The 21,026-nt window shown below is 42.4% G+C and overlaps 2 long non-coding RNA genes across 2 annotated transcripts in view; one reads left to right on the top strand and one right to left on the bottom strand.

Moving 5' to 3' along the window:
* LOC145516292 (uncharacterized) overlaps nt 1-21,026 on the top strand; it is a 232,578-nt gene that overhangs the window by 98,584 nt on the left and 112,968 nt on the right. The gene's annotated exons all lie outside the window — the stretch shown is intronic.
* LOC145516294 (uncharacterized) lies at nt 889-19,794 on the bottom strand. The gene is made up of 3 exons (XR_014061277.1): nt 19,619-19,794; nt 13,264-13,434; nt 889-1,308 (listed from the first exon to the last, which is right to left on the bottom strand). It is a non-coding gene; the product is annotated as an uncharacterized LOC145516294 (long non-coding RNA).

Below are 21,026 nucleotides of genomic sequence, written 5' to 3'. Positions count from 1 at the left end.
TGGTGGGCTGCAGTCCATGGGGTCGCGAAGAGTCGGACACGACTGAGTGACTTCACTTTCACTTTTCACTTTGATGCATTGGAGAAGGCAATGGCACCCCACTCCAGTACTCTTGCCTGGCAAATCCCATGGACGGCGGAGCCTGGTGCGCTGCCGTCTATAGGGTCGCACAGAGTCGGACACGACTGAAGTGACTTAGCAGCAGCAGCAGCAGTGGTTAAGTACATCTGCATGTTTCACATGTACTCAATTTGAAGTACTAAGATATGAGCATCTGGGAAAATCTCATAAAGACAGGATTATTAATATGAATGATTTTTGGACATTTACTTCTGTATTGGCTTTAGACCGTCATCAGTTTTAAATAAAATAACATCTTTTCTATATTATACTCAATCGTATGATGAATGATGGCCCTTAAAGACAGGCCCATGTCTTAACCCCTGAAAACTATGAATGAGCTCTTACTGGAAATATTATTTGCCAATGTGATTAAGTTAAGGATCTTAAGATGATCATCTTGGATTATCTGAGTGGACTTTAGATGCAGTGAGAAGTGACTTTATAAGAGACACAGGAAATCCAGAGGAGAAGGCCATGTGAACATTGACCAAACACTGGAGTGGTGTGGCCATTGGCTGAGGGAAGCCTGGAGCCAGCAGAAGCTTCCAGAAGGAGAGTCTTCTGCCTGAACCTTGAGAAGAAGCATGGCCCTCAGCTTCTGACTCTAGGACTGAAAGAACGAATTTGTGTCCTTTTAAAATACCTAGTTTGTGACACTTTGTTTAGCATCTGTGGAAAATAAGTACCCCATCATTTGCCTGAACTGAGCTTCCAGGCATATATATAGAAAAATCAAATAAATGATTTTTTTCCCTGACACAACTCAAGAGCTTCACAAACACAGTATTCAGCCTTGTAGAGGTTGCTGAGGAAGAAGCAGAAAGCAGACTCTTGCGAACATGCTGCTATGTGGGAGGGATGCCCAGGCCTCAGAAAGGCAGGATGCAGAGCTCGGGCCTTGGGAGTCAGATCCTGAGACGGCAGAGGAGCGGGGGCCCCGGCTCTCAGGCCCCACCACTCCGCACTGAGGGCTGCTGCGTTAGTCTCTCAAAAATTCACTCTGATCCGCCGAGCCTTTTGTTCCCTGACGCCAGTGGACACAGGGTCGTTCCCAGTGGGCCAGGGACGTCCTCGTTCCCTCAGCTCCGCGTGTCTTCTCTGGGGTCTTCCTTCGTGTGTGGACACTGCTGCACGGTCATCTGTTCTGATGAATGTGTGGAAGCAGCGAGCGTGGCTCTGAGGTTTCTGGGTAAGAAAACCACATTCCAAGAGTGAATTCATGTTTCTATCAACAAAACTAGATTGAACTCTTTCTCTAGGGGGCACTTGCATACAGACACATAAAACTGACAGTCATTTTAGGGCTCAGATGGAGGAAAAGACCAAACCTCAAAAGGGGCGCTTCTCCTCCCTCCTGAGATAGGGAACTTTTCCCCAGAGAGCAATTTGTTGTGAACACATAATTTATAAAAAAAAAAAAAAAAAAGTGTTTATGCAAATACTTCACATGGAAAAATCCACAACATAGTAAGAAGGAATAATTAGTTTAATGATTAATTTCCTATTTCTCCAGGGCAGAGCCAAAGCACAGCAACAACAACAAAAGAATTAGGACTTGAAGCAAAGACTAAAACCAGAGAAGTGTGAAATGGAAGTTAGGGACTAAAACTACACAATTTTTCTCTATATATTATCCCTTTGCGTTAGCATTCATAACACCAAGAATAATTGTTAAGGCTGTCAGGGAAGAAAACAGTTTTTTCCTTCTTCTAGGTTCTCTGCTAGGACCCCTGTAATAAAAGACAGATTAACAAGAGAAAAACAAACACAAGTTTATTCACACGTACATCTCAAATATACATGGGAAAGTCAGGGAAAAGTACCTCAGAGAGATAGCTTAGAATTTGAACTTACATACCATGTTCAGCTAAAACCAAAGAAGAAGGATCTGGGGGAGTCTGGGTCTGCAGTGGCCACAGAAAAGCACAGTAAACAAAGGTGAGACTTTTTATGCAGATTTGAGCCATAATCATTCTCGTGATTTCGAGTTATCCTCTCTTCCTGGTACAGAGCAGGAGACATCTTTACAAATGAGGATTTCCTTTATGAATGTAAATTTCCCTTACAAAAGGTAAAGTCTACTGTTCTCAGAGCTTCTACTGAGTCAGCTCTTGCTCAAAATAATTCTAACACCAAAGAGGCATATTCTTGTCTCCTACAACATACAGAATAAAGCTGAACACCTGTATGTCATTTACTAATTGCTAAACATTTTCTTAAGTGCTTTACATATATTATCATCACCACAACATCTGAATCCTGCTATTACCCACATTTTATAGAGGAGAAAACTGAGACCCAGAAATTACTTTGCCAAGATCACAAACCTAGCTCAGGATAGCAACTCTACTGTCCACAGGAGGCCATTCAGCACAGTTGTTTCCTCAATGAGCATCAGGGGGCAGAAAATAAAAGGGTAATAGCATTCAAAATATATGCATTCAACACCACTAGGTACCCCTTATGTGTCATGCTTTCTCCTGGATTCACAGCAGAATACTGCATTTTTTTTGCCTTGGGAAAATTAATGCATAAATTAAGGAACTATCATAAATCTTTATCTTTAACAATGCAATACATTCGTTTTTTTCACTAGACTTGGGACTCAAAGAGAGACAAAGTGTCCAGCAAACTGATCAAATCACATAAGCCTTAAAATGTACAATTATATAGGAAGAGAAACTGGAAATTGCTTATGTAAAGTAGAATATAATTTGGCAGGCCACCACTGTTTGCTTAGAAAGGAGAAATTAATATTTATCATGTGCATCTATGGTTTAGACACTTTATCTGCATTGAACATAGTTTCACATTGGAATAATATAAACTCATACAATTTCCCCAAATAGAAAATTGTGACTGACCACTCAAAGATTACCCCCCAGCCAAGGCAGAGGGTCAGGAAAGGAAGGTCTTGATGACTGGGCTCTAGTGGGTCATCCGACAGTGAGGAAGAGAACAAGGACACTTTTCAGGGGCAAACCCTGAGTAGCTCAGGAATGCAAGATCTACATCACAGGACAGCAACCTGGTAATCAAGGCATTCTAAATTGGTGCTTGTCAGACTGTATGTCTTAACCCATCATGGCTTTTGAAACCAATCAGGAAAACTATGACAAACCTAGACAGTGTATTAAAAAGCAGAGACATCACTTGCCAACAAAGGTTTGTATAGTCAAAGCTGTGGTTTTTCAAGTAGTTATGTGTGGATGTGAGAGTTGGACCATACAGAAGGCTGAGCGCCAAAGAATTGATGCTTTCGAACTGTGGTGTTGGAGAAGACTCTTGAAAGTCCCTTGGACTGCAAGGAGATCAAAACAGTCAACCCTAAAGGAAATGAGTCCTGAATGTTCATTGAAAGGATTGATGCTGACACTGAAATTCTTTGCCACCTGATGCGAAGAACCAACTCATTGGAAAAGACCCTGATGCTGGGAAAGATTGAGGGCAGGAGGAGAAGGAGGTGACAGAGGATGAAATGGTTGGATGGCATCAATGACTCAGTGGACATGAGTCTGAGGAACCTTCAGGAGATAGTGAAGGACTGAGAAGGCTTGTTGTAAATATTTTTTAATTATCTTATTTTTTAATTAATTAATTAATCTTTTATTGAAGAATAATTGCTTTACAGAATTTTGCTGTTTCTGTCAAACCTTGTTGTTGTTCAGTCACTCAGTCACGTGCAACTAATTGTGACCCATTGACTGCAACACGCCAGGTTTCTCCAGCTTGTGCTTCTTTCAGCCCAGCATTTTCATGATGAACTCTGCATAAAAGTTAAATAAGCAGAATGACAATATACAGCCTTGACATATTGCTTTCTCAATTTTGAACCAGTCTATTCATCCATGTCTGATTCTGACTGTTGCTTCTCTACTTGCATACAGGTTTCTCAGGAGGCAGGTCAGGTGTCCTGGTATTTCCATCTCTTGAAGAATTTTCCACAGTTTGTTGTGATCCACACAGTCAAAGGCTTTAGCATAGTCAATGAGGCAGAAATAGATGTTTTTCTGGAATTCTCTTGTTTTTTCTTTGATCCAGTGGATGTTGGCAGTTTACTCTCTTGTTCCTCTGCCTTTTCTAAAACCAGCTTGAACACATCTGGAAGTTCATGGTTCAGATATTGCTGAAGCCTGGCTTGGAGAACTTTGAGCATTACTTTACTAGCGTGTGAGACGAGTGCAATTGTGCAGTAGTCTGCCCATTCTTTGATATTTCCCTTCTTTGGGATTGGAATGAAAACTGACTGTTTCCAGTCCTGTGGCCACTGCTGAGTTTTCCAAATTTGCTGGCATATTGAGTGCAGTACTTTAACAGCATCATCTTTCAGGATTTGAAATAGCTCAGCTGGAATGCCGTCATCTCCACTAGCTTTGTTCGTAGTGATTCTAAGGCATGCTGTAGTTCAGGGGGTCACAAAAAGTCAGACATGACTGAGCAACTGACCAACACCAACAACAACAATAGTGTCCTGTGATCATCATCTGTTATTTGTGACATAAATCAGAATGCAGAGCACTTGAAACAGCGAAGATTGTTCTTGCTTTGGAGTTGTTTTCAGTCATATAGACACATGTGAACATGCTTATATGATCGTGTTCATAATTTACATTCTTTTATATATATATATATACAAAGACATGCTTATATATGTATATTCAAGTATTGGGGATCACAAAAATATATTTCCCACTACCAATCAGGGTTAAAATAGTCAGCTTTGGATATTTTTTCATGTGCTAAAGATACAGAATATGGTAAACTCGGGTAATAGGTAAAATTCAGAGCACTTCAGGGTGAGTTGTATGTACGTGGTTTTCTGTGTACTGAATTACTAGCGTTCCATAATAAGATAGACAACTGATACGCATCAACCTAGATGATTTAGACATTTATGCTGAGTAAAAGAAGCCAGACATAAAAGAGAACATACTGGATGCTTCCATTTATATGAAATTCTAGGAAAAGGTAATGTATATTATCTGGAAGCAGATCTGTGGTTGCATGAACGCTGGGAGTATGGGGGCTGAAGGTCACAACAGAAACTGTTTTCTGTTTTCATTGTATGTTGTATGAGTAGAAGATGCTTGTTAAAAACTCATCTCTCTCTGCATTTAACATTATAAGTGCATCTTATTGTAAAATACACTCAATATAACTAATAAAAATGGATACTGCCATAAGTTTTGGCCCTTAAACACATATCCAGTCAATTAACTGAAAGTTTCTTTTCTCTTCTTTTTTCAAGTAACTCTTTGAGTAATCAGGCTGAAAAACTGAACCCTTTGCGTGTGATTTTTTAGAGGTATTTTGAAAGCTGTAAGCTAATCAGATCCCATTCTCTGTCTTGGCTACAGGTTGCCTTATGAGGCCCGTTCTGATTGTCACTTGCTGCGAGTAGCTTGTTTACAGCAGCTCTCCGGGCCGGCCTCCTGTGCCTGCTGCTCATTAAGACGGAGCTGGGCAGGTCCTGTCTTGGGGCCCTCCTCCCAGGGTCACAGACACTTTCAATACCAAGAGCCACGTCTGAAATCTTAGCTGCATATCTTTTCCTGCCTCGTTTGCATGGCCATGTGTACTCGGTTTGGATTTGCTAATATTGTTTTGGCTCGTTTACTATATGGATTTCTCTGCCCTCTGCTAGCCCTGCGAAAAGTCACTGATACTTACTGATTTAGTCACAAAAATAAACCTCATTCGCCACCTTCAGTGTGTGTATGCTCAATCGCTCAGTTGTGTCCAACTCTTTGGGACCCCGTGGGACCCCAGAGGAGCCCACCAGGCTCCTCTGTCCATGGGATTTTCCAGGCAGGAATACTGGAGTGGGTTGCCACTTCCTACTGCAGGGGATCTTCCTGACCCAGGTATCAAACCGTGTCTCTGGTCTGCATTGACAAGCACATTCTTTACCACTAGCGCCACCTGGGAAGCCCTCGCCACCCCCAGAAGCTACCAGAAACCTTTACCCTCTTCTCCCCAGTAATCACACAGACCAAGCCGCCACTATGCTGGCCACCCTGCTCCCTCCTGGGCCCTTTCCTCAGACCAGCAGCCATGTTCTCCTGTCACCTCCTGGTCCTGCCTCCTTCCTCCTGACTCCACTCCCTAGGGTAACTTGAGGAGAGATCTCTTCTGTTTTACTTTCTTCTCCAGATGAGTATTTTCAGCCTTTAAGGTCTACTTCTACTTTTCTGTTTTCCAAGTGCCAGAAAAAAAAAAAATACAAGTAGCATAAAAGAATGACAGGCAAATGTTCATCGAGGCACTGTTTACAATAGCCAGGACGTGGAAGCAACCTAGATGTCCATCGGCAGATGAATGGATAAGAAAGCCGTGGTACATATACAGAGTGGAATATTACTCAGCCATTAAAAAGAATGCATTTGAATCAGTTCTATTGAGGTGGATGAAACTGGAGCCTATTATACAGAGTGAAGTAAGTCAGAAAGAAAAACACCAATACAGTATACTAATGCATATATATGGAATTTAGAAAGATGGTAATGATGACCCTATATGCGAGATAGCAAAAGAGACACAGATACAAAGAACAGTCATTTGAACTCTATGGGAGAAAGCGAGGGTGGGATGATTTGAGAGAATAGCATTGAAACATGTATATTATCTTATGTGAAATAGACCGCCAGTCCAGGTTCAACGCATGAGGCAGGGTGCTCAGGACTGGTGCACTGGGATGACCCTGAGGGATGGGAGGGGGTTCAGGATGGGGAACACATGTTCACCCGTGGCTGATTCATATCAATATATGGCAAAACCACTACAATATTGTAAAGTAATTAGCCTCCAATTAAAATAAATTAATTTTTTAATTAAATTATGACAGGCAGCTAGGACTCATGCAGTGATCACTATGTGTCTGACCACAGGATGGCCTGTTTGTGAGGATAGATGGGTTCTTTCTTTAGAAATAGATGCTGTGATGTCCTGTTGAGTGAGTTTACCGTATAATTCAGTCGTGTCTCATGCTAATAAAATGCTGTTTTTTATTACAGTGTAGTTAAATACACAAACATGTCATTAAATTCCTTCAGTGTAACTGCATCAGAAGAGGGTGATGCACCACTTGAAAGCCTTTGAGAGACAGGTCAGGATGAGATGCTAAGACAGACGGCACACCTCCATCTAATCTCAGATGTCTGATGCTGTTGCTCTTTGGTCCCGAGAAAGCTTTACGTCATTGCCAACCAGAGTCGGATGTGAACCCCGCAGGGTGTTAACAGAGAAGAGCCCCAGGGACTCTTACATGCAGTCTGTTTAGCTTGTTTAACGTATTTGTGCTGAATATCACATAGCACCTGTCAGGTTCTGTTGAAACCACTGAGTTACAGAAATTAACTTAACATACATCTCCAAACAGTCCCCTGCCACAGCTTTTTGTTGAACTCACAGAGGGCGGAGTCCCCATGGTAGGGTGTGTTGGCCACATACCCTCCAGGGTGAAGCTCAGGTTTCAAGAAGTGTGATTGATTCCAGATTTGCTCACTATGTTTGGGTATAGTTTATGCAATAGCTAAGCTTTGTAGCAGAAAGAAAAGTACATCTTATCCAGAGGCTGTTGAATCTGTGAATCCCTGTCTTTCATCAGATTAAGGAAATTGTTGGCTAGTATTTCTACCAAGTACTATTCTGACCCATGTTCGCCTCTCCTGGGTAATTCCAGATGCATGTATATGGAACCACTTCATATAAACTAATAGGTCCCTGGTGTTACATTTATGCATGTTTCAATCTTTACCTTTTCTTTCCACGTTGGAAATTTATATTCGTCTATTTTTTAATAGTAAAAGAAGTTTATCAATTTTCACAATCAACAGGCAGACAAAAAATAAAAGATAAGTACAACTTCAAGGCATAATGAAAACATGATTAACCTAACAATATAAAATAATATATAAAATAATTACATACAATTTAGGGAGTCAAGCAGAATGTTGTGGTAAGTGGAAGCACATTCATACACATGTTTTCATCTGCCCAGCCAGTCTGTGTCTTTTGGTTGGTGCATTTAATCCATCTACATTTAAGGTAATTATTGATATATATGATCCTATTCCCAGTTTCTCAATTGTTTTGGGTTTATTTTGTGGAGGTCTTTTCCTTCTCTTGTGTTTTGTGCCTAGAGAAGTTCCTTTAGCATTTGTCGTAAAGCTGGTTTGGTGGTGCTGAATTTACTTAATTTTTGCTTGTCTGAAAAGCTTTTGATTTCTCCATCAAATCTGAGTGAGAGTCTTGCTGGGTAGAGTATTCTTGGTTGCAGGTTCTTCCCTTTCATCACTTTAAATATGTTGTGCCACTCCCTCCTGGCTTGAAGTGGCAGCTGCAGACTCAGTTTAGGTCTTCTGTCTTTAGCTGACCTGCACTGAGCCCTTTTCACACATGCATGTATCCATAGTCAGTCAAAGATGTGGGCTAAGAGAGTTTTAGAATCCCCTGTATCTTCCACTTGTAGGATTCTTACACTCTCTTCATGCATTCATGGATGATCTGCTACCAGTTTTCTGTTTTTTCCAGACATAGTTCAATTCAGTTCAGTTCAGTCGCTCAGTCGTGTCTGACTTTTTGCGACCCCATGAATTGCAGCACGCCAGGCCTCCCTGTCTATCACCAACTCCCGGAGTCTACCCAAACCCATGTCCATTGAGTCAGTGATGCCATCCAACCATCTCATCCTCTGTCGTCCCCTTCTCCTCCCGCCCTCAATCCTTCCCAGCATCAGGGTCTTTTCCAATGAGTCAGCTATTCCCAGCAGGTGGCTAAAGTATTGGAGTTTCAGCTTCAACATCAATCCTTCCAATGAACACTCAGGACTGATCTCCTTTAGGATGGACTGGTTGGATCTCCTTGCAGTTCAAGCGACTCTCAAGAGTCTTCTCCAACACCACAGTTCAAAAGCATCGATTCTTCAGCGCTCAGCTTTCTTCACCATCCAGCTTTCTTCACCATCCAACTCTCACATCCATACGTGACCACTGGAAAAACAATAGCCTTGACTAGACGGACCTTTGTTGGCAAAGTAATGTCTCTGCTTTTAAATATGCTATCTAGGTTGGTCATAACCTTCCTTCCAAGGAGTAAGTGTCTTTTAATTTCATGGCTGCAATCACCATCTGCAGTGATTTTGGAGCCCCAAAAAATAAAGTCTGACACTGTTTCCACTGTTTCCCCATCTATTTCCCATGAAGTGATGAGACCAGATGCCATGAACTTAGTTTTCTGAACGTTGAGCTTTAAGCCAATATTTTCACTCTCCTCTTTCACTTTCATCAAGAGGTTCTTTAGTTCTTCTTCACTTTCTGCCATAAGGGTGGGAAGCTACTATAAATTTCCACCAGTTCTTTTTCCAGGTCATAACAATTTCATTGCACTTAGCTCAGGACTCAGTGCCCTTAATGGAGAAGGCAATGGCAATCCACTTCAGTACTCTTGCCTGGAAAATCCAATGGATGGAGGAGCCTGGTAGGATGCAGTCCATAGGGTCACAAAGAGTCAGACACAACTGAGTGACTTCACTTTCACCTTTCACTTTCATGCATTGGAGAAGGAAATGGCAACCCACTCCAGTGTTCTTGCCTGGAGAATCCCAGAGACGGCGGAGCCTGGTAGACTGCCGTCTATGGGGTCACACAGAGTTGGACACGACTGAAGTGACTTAGCAGTAGCAGCAGCAGCAGTGCCCTTAAAGAGGAACTGACTTCGTACTCCCTTCACCTAAATATACAACCCCCTCCTCCACCGAAGCCTGTCTGATTCTATTCATCTGCTCCCCTTCAGGTGACTGCTCAGAGTTAGTCCAGATTTTATCATTGTCTGGTGTGAAGGAGTCCTTCTTGCAGGGTCATCCACCATAATTCCCAATATCTTCATTTTAATTCAATGTAACTGAAGTCAAATTGGCCCAATGAAATACGCAGTGTCGCCCAGCTCTTCATCAGCAGAATTCAAGTTAGACTCCAGTGTTGTCCTCCATCATTTGTTTGCATCTTTGATCTGAATATGAATTATATAAAGAAATCGGAAGACTTCTTTTCACGGTTTAATAATTTCCATAGATAAGTTCAAGAAGACTGCGCATGCCATTTAAGTGACCTTCTTACACGGACGGTTACAGAGGAGGAAGGGCAGCTATCGGTCTTTAATGACAGTGTTGATAAAAGTACTCAATGCTTAACTATTCGGCTATTACAATTTTAAAATTATGCTCCTAAAGTTGTTGTAACTGAGTCATGAAAGTGAAGGTCGGGGCACTAGTTTCTGTCTCGTGAGGATTGTGGGAGAAGCTCTGCTAACACACACACCCAGAAATAAAATATAGCCTCCCTTGCGTTTAACATGGAGCCTGGCAGTGTCTATGCTTATTTCAGACACAGAGACATTTGCTAGGTGACATATTTGTCATATGGAACTCAATTATTTCTTCTCTGCAAAAGGTAGTGATTTAAGAACCTTCTCCATCAATAGGCTTTAGGTGGAAAAATCAGAGGAGACAGTATACTCACTAAAGACTTGTCCCTGGTCAACACTAAAAAAAACTATCTTCCTGAATAGAGATGCCAAGGATACTCACTTTAGTATAACCGTAGTCATACCAAACCATACTGAAGTGCGTGGCCTTCCAGGAGCATTGGGGGAGATATGCAGACCTGGGGCATGTGGGTCAGGAACATGAAAATAATACACACGGGCAACGGAGCGGGAGACTCAGCGGGGAGGCCAGTGCTGGCCATTGAAAGGTACAGTGAGCTTTCTGTGGAGGGTTCTGCAAAGAGTAATAAGGAAAATGAGAATAGTGCTTTGTTACATTGTCAGACTCAAATCCCAGCAGAATACAAACCTTCGAGAGGAAAGCAAGAGTGGAGATGGGCGTGATGGCCGGAGGTGGAGGGAGAGTCCCAAAGGCGTCAGGGACGTGGGGCAGTCCAGGCATTCTGAGATCAGAGAGCTGTGTGGAATACACCTCTCCTGGCAATCAAGCGGAGGATAAAAGCCTCCAGCTCTGAAGAGGAAAGGGAGAGGAGAAGGTGATGCGTGACCAGCTACAGAAACCATGAGTCTTCAGTTCTGACGCCGAGTGCAGGACTTGGAGAGTCCCTGGGGTCAGAGGGGACTGGTCCCCACATCCTCATTCCCCAAAGCCGTTTCATGGAGAAGAAATCCGGAAGTTCACCCGGGACTCTGGAGCTCACAGATAGCAGCTGAGAATTGCAGGTGTCTAGGAGAGTTTGCGAGAGGGCTGAGGACCAAAGTCGGAAGCCTCACGGAGGACCCTCCACAGCACACGGGGCCTGAGCGGGGGGGCCTCAGGACCACTGGGTGATAAGAAGACCCTCAGCATCAGGGGCACAGGCAAGTCCTCAGGAAGAAGAACAGAAAGCAGGGTTCACTGTCTCCCCCCGGCATGAGGGGCGGCAGAGAGGCAGCGCCACTGCAGGTTCACATCCACCACCGTGGAGATGATTCTACATCCTGCAAGTGATGGCTGTACCTTTGTAAAATATAATTTTTAATTTTGATGAATTCAAAGGACTATATCTGTTTACATACAGCTGCCAAAATGCAGCAACGTGATAAAACATAAAATATTGGTGCTCAGTAAACTTCGGGAAAAGCTAACATTTTGCAAGTTGTGTTCCTCAATGTTGCTGAAAGTCAGTCCTGACATTTTGTGTTTTATTGCAAAGTATACTTAAACCTTTTCTCAAGGACAGAAAATGTCTGCCTCCTTCTCTCTCCACATGGATTTACAAAGGAGAACATAATGTGGCTTCTGGGAAGAGTCTGTATGGGATAGAGCAGGAAGGTATTAGTATTAGGTCAGCATTTCAAGTACATCTTGCAGAAAAAGCATGAAAAATGGGTTCTGTGCCATGCTGCTTTTAATGGATGGTTCTGAAGTACTCATTTCTAAGTGCATATCAGATTATAAAATCCCTGGTAGCTCAGATGGTTAAGAATCTGCCTGCAATGTGGGAGACCTGAGTTCGATCCCTGGGTTGGGAAGATCCCCTGGAGAAGGGAATGACAACTCACTTCAGTATTCATGCCTGGAGAATTCCATGGACAGAAGAGCCTGGTGGGCTTCAGTCCATGGGGTTGCAAAGAGTCGGACATGACTGAGTGACTAACATTACATTAACATTTTATATATATGTGTATGTATGTATGATATATACATATGTGTATTATGATATATATATGTATGTATATATATATTACCCATACAGAACTCATACATACATTGATGTTGATTATTGGCTTCTGCAAAGAAAAAAAAACAATAAAAATGAAAGAATTAATCAGCAAGCAAACTAGATTGTGAATAGTAATATTACTGTTTCTCGTGTTATAATAAACAAAGCTTCAAGTTTGACAGAGGTATGCAGATGGAAAGCAAATTCCTGACCCAGAAATAATTTAATGTATCATACAAGAATTATTAAAAAGCATAAGCTAGATCATCTTATAAATTTTTTAAAGTAGACTATGTTTAGATAAGTTATAAAGAAGATTTTCCCATGAAAAAGACAAAATCAATCTTGTGTTCTCCACTGTGTATGTGCTTATTAATGTGGATGTGCTTATTATTGTAGAAAGAATTTTCATTGGAAAGAAAAAGCAGTATAGTCAAAAAGTTAAAGGAAAAGGCAAAAGGAAGAATTTTGCATAGACTGACACCAGGGAAGAAGAAAAGAAAGATAGATGATATGGAGATATTGAATAAAGCTCACCAGGAAAAAGAGAGGGAAACATGAAAATTGTATTGTCTTGAAAAATGAACATTACAACAAGCAGAAAAAGATGGTGACAAATAGCAGCTGTGCTTGGGAAACAAGGCTGAAGCAAGGTTGGATTGGAAATGTGAGGGACGAAATAAGTGAAATGCTTAGGGTAGAACAGTACAATAAACACCTAAAAAGGAAAATTATTTACTTCTGACATCACAGTGGAAAAAGAAATAAAAAGAAAATGAAGTAGTGTCTGAGAGGTCTTCTCCCAAATAACACTCTGTCAAGTGCCCTGGGATTTCCCTGACCTGCTTTAGCAGAGCCTTAATGCTCTAAAAGGGCAAGAGAAAAAAGGTGAAATGTCCAGAGAAAGAAGACAAAAAATAATTTCACTTACCGTCAGGAGAGGTTGCAGGTGGGTGACCTCAGCAAGAGGGAGGAAAAGGGCTTCCAGTGATGCCCCTTTTCAGAAGCATCCATCCACACGCGAAAGTACCTCCCGGGAGCCAAGGGGTCCATCCAGGTGAAGGGTCACAGCCCCCGGGGAGCACAGAGAGAGAGCAGCTTCCTGAGGAGGGCAGAAAGGCGGGTCCCTCACCTGTGTCAATGCACCTCCGGGCGGCCCAGCTGGAGGATGATGCCTGCCTGTGGGCAGGAGGGGGAAGCGACCCCCGGGCCCAGGTCACCCCCAAGAACTCTGCTTCAGGGCTGGCCCCTGCACCCCCTGCCTCCAAGCCCCCCCCACCCCAGCACTCCGAGGCCCTGCAGAGGCCGGGCCACGCCCTCCTCATGGGCCCCAGCCCCGCAGTGGCTCAGGCTCAAGGCCTCCCCAGCACCAGGCTGCTACCAGGGGCCAGACAAGGACTAGGGGGTGGGGAGATGCTGGTCAAAAGGAGCGAAGCTGCAGTTATGTGGGCAGAGTAAGTCTGCAGTTCGTAACACTGCATCTGCTGCTGGAGACGCGCTAGATTTCAGGACTCCCGCCACAGAGATGGTGACTGTATTAACCATTCCACTGTTAATGTGTGCATCAGACCACCATGCTGGACACCTTCAGTATACATGTCTACTTAACAATATAAAACAAAATAAAAAATTTAAAAATTCAAAAAGAATTTTTTTAGAAATCATGACATTACTAAACACTGACTTAGAAGTTGTATAAAAAAGACTCTCCCTACCAAAAAAAAAGGGAGGGGGGGCAACAATGATAAAATTCAAAATTAATTTCTTTAAAAGATAAAAAATTATAAAATTAAAATTAGGTGTGTTAGACAAATTTGCTAAAACCTAGCATGAATCATCCAGTATTTGAACTTAAACAGCTTTTCTGAATGCATCAACTTAAAGAAATACAAGGAGTTTTTGCTCTATTTCCAGTTAATGTTATCTTTATTTCATCGGTGAGGGAACAGTGCCTCTAAAAGACACGCTCTCTGGGGCCTTGTGCTGCCCCACAGCCATTCCATGGTGAGGCTTCCTGGGGGTCCTGAGTGTTGGACCCCAAGTCAGTGCTTGTTGCAATCATGCACGTGCCTTTGCAGTCTCACTGCTGATTTTCCATTTCAGCCTTTTATTTCTTCTCTTAGCATAAGTGTCATTAGATAGAACTCTTATTGCAAACTTTAAAATGACTTTGTTCTATGTGGTTGATGGAGCCATTAACATATCTTTCTTGTAACTCTTAGAAAAATACATTTTAAAAAGGAAATACAGTCACAAATGCCGGAAGATAGATCGGTAGGGGTATCTCTATTGAATAAAAGAGATGCATGGATTTCTAGAAATTCAAGGTGAATTTCATCCCAGTGATAGATGAAAGATAAACTGTGTTGTAGTCAGCTTCAGGCTGCTCCAACAAAGTACTGTAGATTGAGTGCCTTGTAAACAACAGGCATTGATTTCTCACAGTGCTGGAGGCTGGAAGTCCAAGGGCAAAGTGCCAGCAGATTGGGTGTCTGGAGTGGGTCCTCTTCCTGGTTCAAGGTGGCATCCTCTCACGGAGTCCTCACATTACAGAAGGGGCCAGGGAGCTCTCTGGGGTCTCTTATAAGAGCTAATAGTATTCTTGAAGGCTCCTTAAGCATGACCTCCCAAAAACTGTCACATTTGAGTTAATTCAGGACTTAACATGAATATGAACAGGAGACCTGGGTTCTATCCCTGGCTTGGGAAGACCCCTTGGAGAAGGAAATGGCCACCCATTCCACTATTCTTCCCTGGAAAATCCCATAGACAGAGAAGCCTGGCAGGCTATAGTCTATGGGGTCGCAAAGAGTCGGACACAACTGAGCGACTAACACAGTTCACACAGTTGAGGGATCACATTCTGTGGGTAGCAGCCTACAAAGACACAAGTCAGAAGACTCGTAGGAGATGTGCAGCAGGGTCGGCCTCTGTGCAAGAGAGGGCCGGTGGATGCTGAGGAAGCCCCAGGAGTTGCAAAGGGCAGAATGGTGACAACTGCTAAGTATCCAGGTGACCACCTGGAGGACAGCGTGTGTCACAGCTCAGGGACACTTCATGACTTCATGATGGCCCTTGCCCAATAAAAAATGAATAAATGGAGCCAGAAAATCAAAGACAGAGACATTTCAAACCATTTCTAGAGAGAACAATCGTGTACTTAAGATCATGATCAGATCAAAAACAGCTCTCTCAACAGCAGGTTGGTACAGGGAAAGAGAATGAAGCAGTGGCTCCGATTTCTTTGGAAATGATGTTCAATCACATTAATCACTTGCTGCACCCCTGGGTGAATGAGTTAATTACTGTGCTGGGACCCCCCCAGAGCACCCTCGCACATCCTGATTTGCTAGAAGGTTTTATGTGTCTGAGATGATGTTTTTCACGGCAAAGGTCACAGAATCAATCAACCAAGGAGAGAGTGCTTGGGGCCAAGCTCACAGCAAACCTGACTCCAGCATCCAGGTGCTCCCTGCCAGTGGAGTCACATAGGACACAGCTTTCCCAGTGATGGAAAACAACACTGTGAAATGTTAGCAACCAGGGATCTCATGTGAGCACAGCATCCAGGGTTTTTACTGGGGAGTCAGTCATGTAGGTGTGCAGCCTCTGTGTGGCTGACACCACTTACTGAAGCTCCAGGGCTCAGGAGGGTGGCAGGTATTCACCATCTATCACATCAACATAAACTGAACAGACTAATAGTGTGGCTCAAGGCCTCGGGTTTACAGAAACACTCTATCAAACAGAATATTCCCAGGAGTTCCATTCTCGGGGGCTGTCCAAGGTCTGAAGGTGAGGAACTGTCCAATATCTGGGGCTGAAACTGGCTTCTCTAGGGATAAACAGGGTTGGCACAGCCCAGACCTGTTGTGTTCATGCTTTCTCACAGAGCGGGTGCTGTATATTAATGTGGAGACAGCATCCATGGAAGATTGTTCTAGCTGCAAACAACAATGCAGCAAATGCCAGGCAAGATCCTAGAAGACCAGGAAAGCAGTGAGACCTAATTGTAGAGTGCAGATGACTGGAATCAGTAAATACATATCCACAGCAAGGAGCATGGGGATTTAAAAGACGGATCTAAGAGAAAGAAGACTTTGTCATGCGTTTGTAACAACTCAAGGAGGCAACAGGGTCTGACACACAAGGAAGAAAACAATGCCTCAAGCTTCCCTACGCCGTGATGGGGAAGTGGACATAAATACCAGCCAGGTTAAAGTGAGTATAAATGAGGAATCTAAGAATGTAAAAGTTGTGATCAAAGGAAAGTAACGGAACATTGCATCCATCTAAACATAGAACTAAGACAAAACAACTGCAAGATTCATGGCCCTGGTTACAAAGGCCATGACTGTCCACACTAGCAAAGTTGATTGGCAGCAGTGAATTGAGAATGTTGAATTCCTTGACTTTATAGCAGGTGGTCACACACAATCTGAAAATGGAAATTTGCAGTCATGAATAAATGATGGCAGCACACTGCATATTTGTAATAAGCTTGGTGGTTTTTAAATACCTTGTAGTAACATGTATCTTAAAATAAAGACAATCTTATCTCAATTTCAGTATTTCCTCTATCTCTTTTGATTATTCTTGTAATTAATTCAGTCAAATTGAACTTGACCCTCGAAACATGCTGCATAGGCTATTATCCCATATTTGTCAAACTATGTGTATTTACCTCTCTCTTTCTGTGCTTCTGTGTGCTTCTGCCAACATGCCTAGAGAGATTATGAGGTTTTGTTTCTAAATGGTGAGATCACTGGTAAAGTTTTGCTCTTATCTTTGTATTTCCCTGCACTGCTGACATATTTTTATAATGCCTGTGTGGATCATTCTCATAGAAATGCAGTGAAGAGATTCATCCATTTCCAGATTAGAAAGAATGCTCAAGCCATGAGTGCAGGGGTGGTGGGGGTATGGGAATCAGTTCAAAACTCTTCCCCTCTGATGCAGCTGGAGCTCCAGTCCCCTTCTTCTGTCGTGAGGGCTCCTGTGGGCAGTACCCCCATTAAATAAGTCACCGCTTCAGGAAACGTGACTGTTTGTCAGCAGGACTTGCTGTGAATCACAGAATGCTACTTTAGCATAATCTTTTGCATGTAAGGTTCCAGTGTGTCTTTTTATGATAAATGCATCAAAAGTAATTTCATTTGTTGCAGCTGAAACTCAACTTCCTAGATGAGCTGCAGTGCCCTGTGAGATGTAGGGGTACCTGCCTCCATTCTGTCCCGATGATGAAGAACAGCAACAGCAACATAACAATTTAAGTGCAACTTTGTCTTTTAATCATATTATGATTGAGCATATAATGAAAAATAACTTATTCCAAGTGGAGTAGCTTTATCAGTTCATGTGCTCCTCTCCAGTCTAAAAACAGTATTCCCTAATCAGCAACATATGTAATGAAAATTGGAGACATCTGTGTTTATAATCAGATTACCTCACCAAAGCTCTGAGTTGAGAACTTTTATTGGAATTCTGTGTATACATGTTGGCTTGCTACATTTGCATGACTCCTTTTAGTCCCTTTTCTGAAAATAAGAAATACAATCTGTATTTTCACTGTTTATAAACTAGCTTAATTCGTTAATTTTTTCCAAGTCTTCTATAGCATCTTTAAGGTGATATCGTTTTTTCTCTCTGTTTAATCGCTTTATGTATAAAGCCTTGATACAAAATAACCAAACGTGACTTGGCTAAGACTAAATGTATATTAACCTAGAACCAAGCCCTCAATTTTGCTAATCCCTACTAATTGCAATTTCTGATACCAGCTGAATCTGTCTGTTCATGTGGCTGCTGTATGCTAATTAAAGAAAAGCAGGGCTTCAGGAGAAGAGCTACTCAGGGATGTCACCTGCTCTCATCATGGTCTGGCTTACTGGCCTCCCGCGTCCGCACTCAGCACAGGTCTGGAGTGCCTGGGAGGGCCCGAGCTACACACGAGTTTAGACCAGACCCTCACCTTCTAATCTGGCTTTTGGAAAAGGACAGAAGGGCCTGCCAGCATAATTGTACAGCAGTAATGGCTCTGAGGAACTCTTTTATGAGGAAATAATCTACTCCATTCTTAGGATATTCAAGTTGGCCTCAGACTTAGAGTTCATCCACCGGGAGCTGGGTTATTGCCTCATAAAATAGTGGGAAGATTCTATTATCACTTAATTAGAAAGCAGGGCATTTACTGCTCCTTTTTGCTTAGTTTTATTAGATGATTTCTAGGTTTATCTCTCTCAGAAAAAAGTCAGTTCAGTCATAATCAGCTTGCATATAATATAACTAAAAATATGTTTGATTAGTTTATGTTACCATGAAATCAGATTTTAAATATGTAGTACAAGATGTGACTAATCAAATAAATTCAGACATGTAACACTGGCAATCTCAAGCTTCCAGAGCATAGGAAGAGAAGCACGCACTTGTTACTAACACTAGTTACATAGCACACTTATGTTCCCTTAAACTGTGAGAATTGATGCCTTCTTTGTATGCAAACAGGAACTCAGGGCCAGACAGCAAACCCCCAGGGGTCTTGGAAGGGCCTTTTGTAGCACAGCTCAGGGCAGGAGCAGGTCCCTGTACCTCATCACCCCAGGAACTCACACCCAAGGAAGGTGGACTTCTGTGTCCTGTGTGGTGCCTCATCACCCCAGGAACTCACACCCCAGAAAGGTGGACTTCTGCGTCCTGTGTGGTGGGCTTTGAAGTACAGCCGGCAGAACCCCCAGGCCCTCTTCTGCCATCACAGATTTTTCACATCTGGTGGCTGCAGTTTGACGAAAGAGCAGATCATCCTGTCAACATTCTACTAGGGTTGACTACCTTCACGGTAGGGATGTATGCTACATTCTCAGGAGGCCCACTTGCCAGAACTTCTCATATATTGAAATGTCTCAGCCACTCAAAGAAGGTAAATACAGTTACAATAAACACCCGTAAAGCTTCTCCCAATATTTTGGCAAATGTTATTATTTTACCATATATATTTTTAGATTTAAAAATAATAATAAATATAACAGATATGTCTGGCTTTTCTCCCACAACCTCTTTTTGTTTTCTTCCTACCTCTGAACTCCAGTTATTATTCCCATGAATATTTTTAAATAATTTACTATACACACAGCCATAGTATATGTATGACTGACTTTAGAATATGCAATAAATGATATATTCATGTAGCTTTCTTCCTTTGGAATAAATGTTTGTGCCTTCCCTCCCTCCAAAATTCACATGTTGAAGCCCAGTACCCCGATACGGTGGAAACTTTGCGAAGTACTTACGTCGAGATGAGTTATGAGGGTGGGGCTTCCATGGTCAGGGCCTCCTCCCCTTGTGAGGAGAGAAAGACAGAGGGCCCTCTCTCCCCTGGGGAGGACAGAAGACGGCCACCTGCAGGCCAGAAAGAGGCCCTTCACCAGAAACAGATTGTGCAGGCCCCTCAAGCCTGCCAGCCCCCAGAACCAGGGGGAGGAGGCCCAAACCTGGGGAGCTCTGTGATGTCAGCCCCAGCTGACTGCGACGCTCAGCAGGCCCAGGTTCCTCAACACACGCGACACTGAGTCACACACAGTGTATCTTAGACTCTTTTGCTTGAACTGACACACAGTGTGCTATTATTGACTCGTTATCCTGGTGATAAAAGTATTTTTCCAGTTTTTCACTATTACAGGCTCTGAGTACATTTATCTAAATCTTTTACAGCATGCTTGCATACATTTCTCCAGGGTGCATAGTCCGAGAGGAATGATGTGTCCAGAATGTCTTCAAGTAGAGTCAATATTCACCAATATCCCTCCTGGTTTCTGTCAGCAGGATCCGACTTAATCTAAATGGGTAGATGAGTTCCTTTGGGAAGAAATACTCAGCCTCAGCAAACCTTTTAATTTTTTTGCAATTTGCTGGATGTTGCATTGTATCGCACTACAGTTTGAAGTTGCTATTCCCTGCTTAATAGTCAGGTTGAAGAAATTATCCCTTTGTATACATAACTTCCTCTTTCTGAATCTCTTCTTCAATTCCTTTGCCTTTCTTGCATCACATTATTAGACTTGTTTGTTTGTTCAGTTTCAGATTTGTGTGATTTCTTGTCTAGTCTGGGTCCTAATGTCTAGTCTGGGCCAGTAATGTCAGTGGAAATTATCTTCTTCCACAATGTAGCTTCTATTTTTGCTTTGTTCCATTCCTCAGAAGTTTAAAATTTTAATGGAAATAAATATATTCCTTTTCTTCTTAGATTTTCCATGTAGTGAGGACATCCTTCTTCCTAAGAGGGACTTCACCCCCACATCTCATGTTCAGACCTGTGTTGGTATAACTAGGCTTTTGCTTCTCCCCATACCCTCAGATTTAGAAATAGGAATAACCTCAGATTTAGCTAATCTTTCTCTGGTTCTTGTATGATTGGATTCAATCAAAATCAATTTCAGAAGCCTTGGCACCTTTATGAAACTGGTTCTTCCTAGGCATATGTGATGTGTCTTTATTAGTTCTGCATTGACGTCTTTCAATCATTTCTTATAATTTTCTTTAAAAAACTATGCATTTCACTTTTTATATTGTTCATAGATATCAGATTTTTCTTCTGTTGTAAATGGTGTCTTTTTACTACTTATCCAGTTACTCAGAAACTGGATCTTTCTGGGTCAACTGTTGTTGAAATCCCATTTATTTTTTATATTGATTCTGTAT

The sequence above is a fragment of the Giraffa tippelskirchi genome, chromosome 8 (genome assembly GCF_054371585.1).
Source record: "Giraffa tippelskirchi isolate mGirTip1 chromosome 8, T2T-mGirTip1v1.2.pri, whole genome shotgun sequence".
NCBI classification, from domain to species: domain Eukaryota; kingdom Metazoa; phylum Chordata; class Mammalia; order Artiodactyla; family Giraffidae; genus Giraffa; species Giraffa tippelskirchi.
This window is presented reverse-complemented; position numbering and strand designations above follow the sequence as displayed.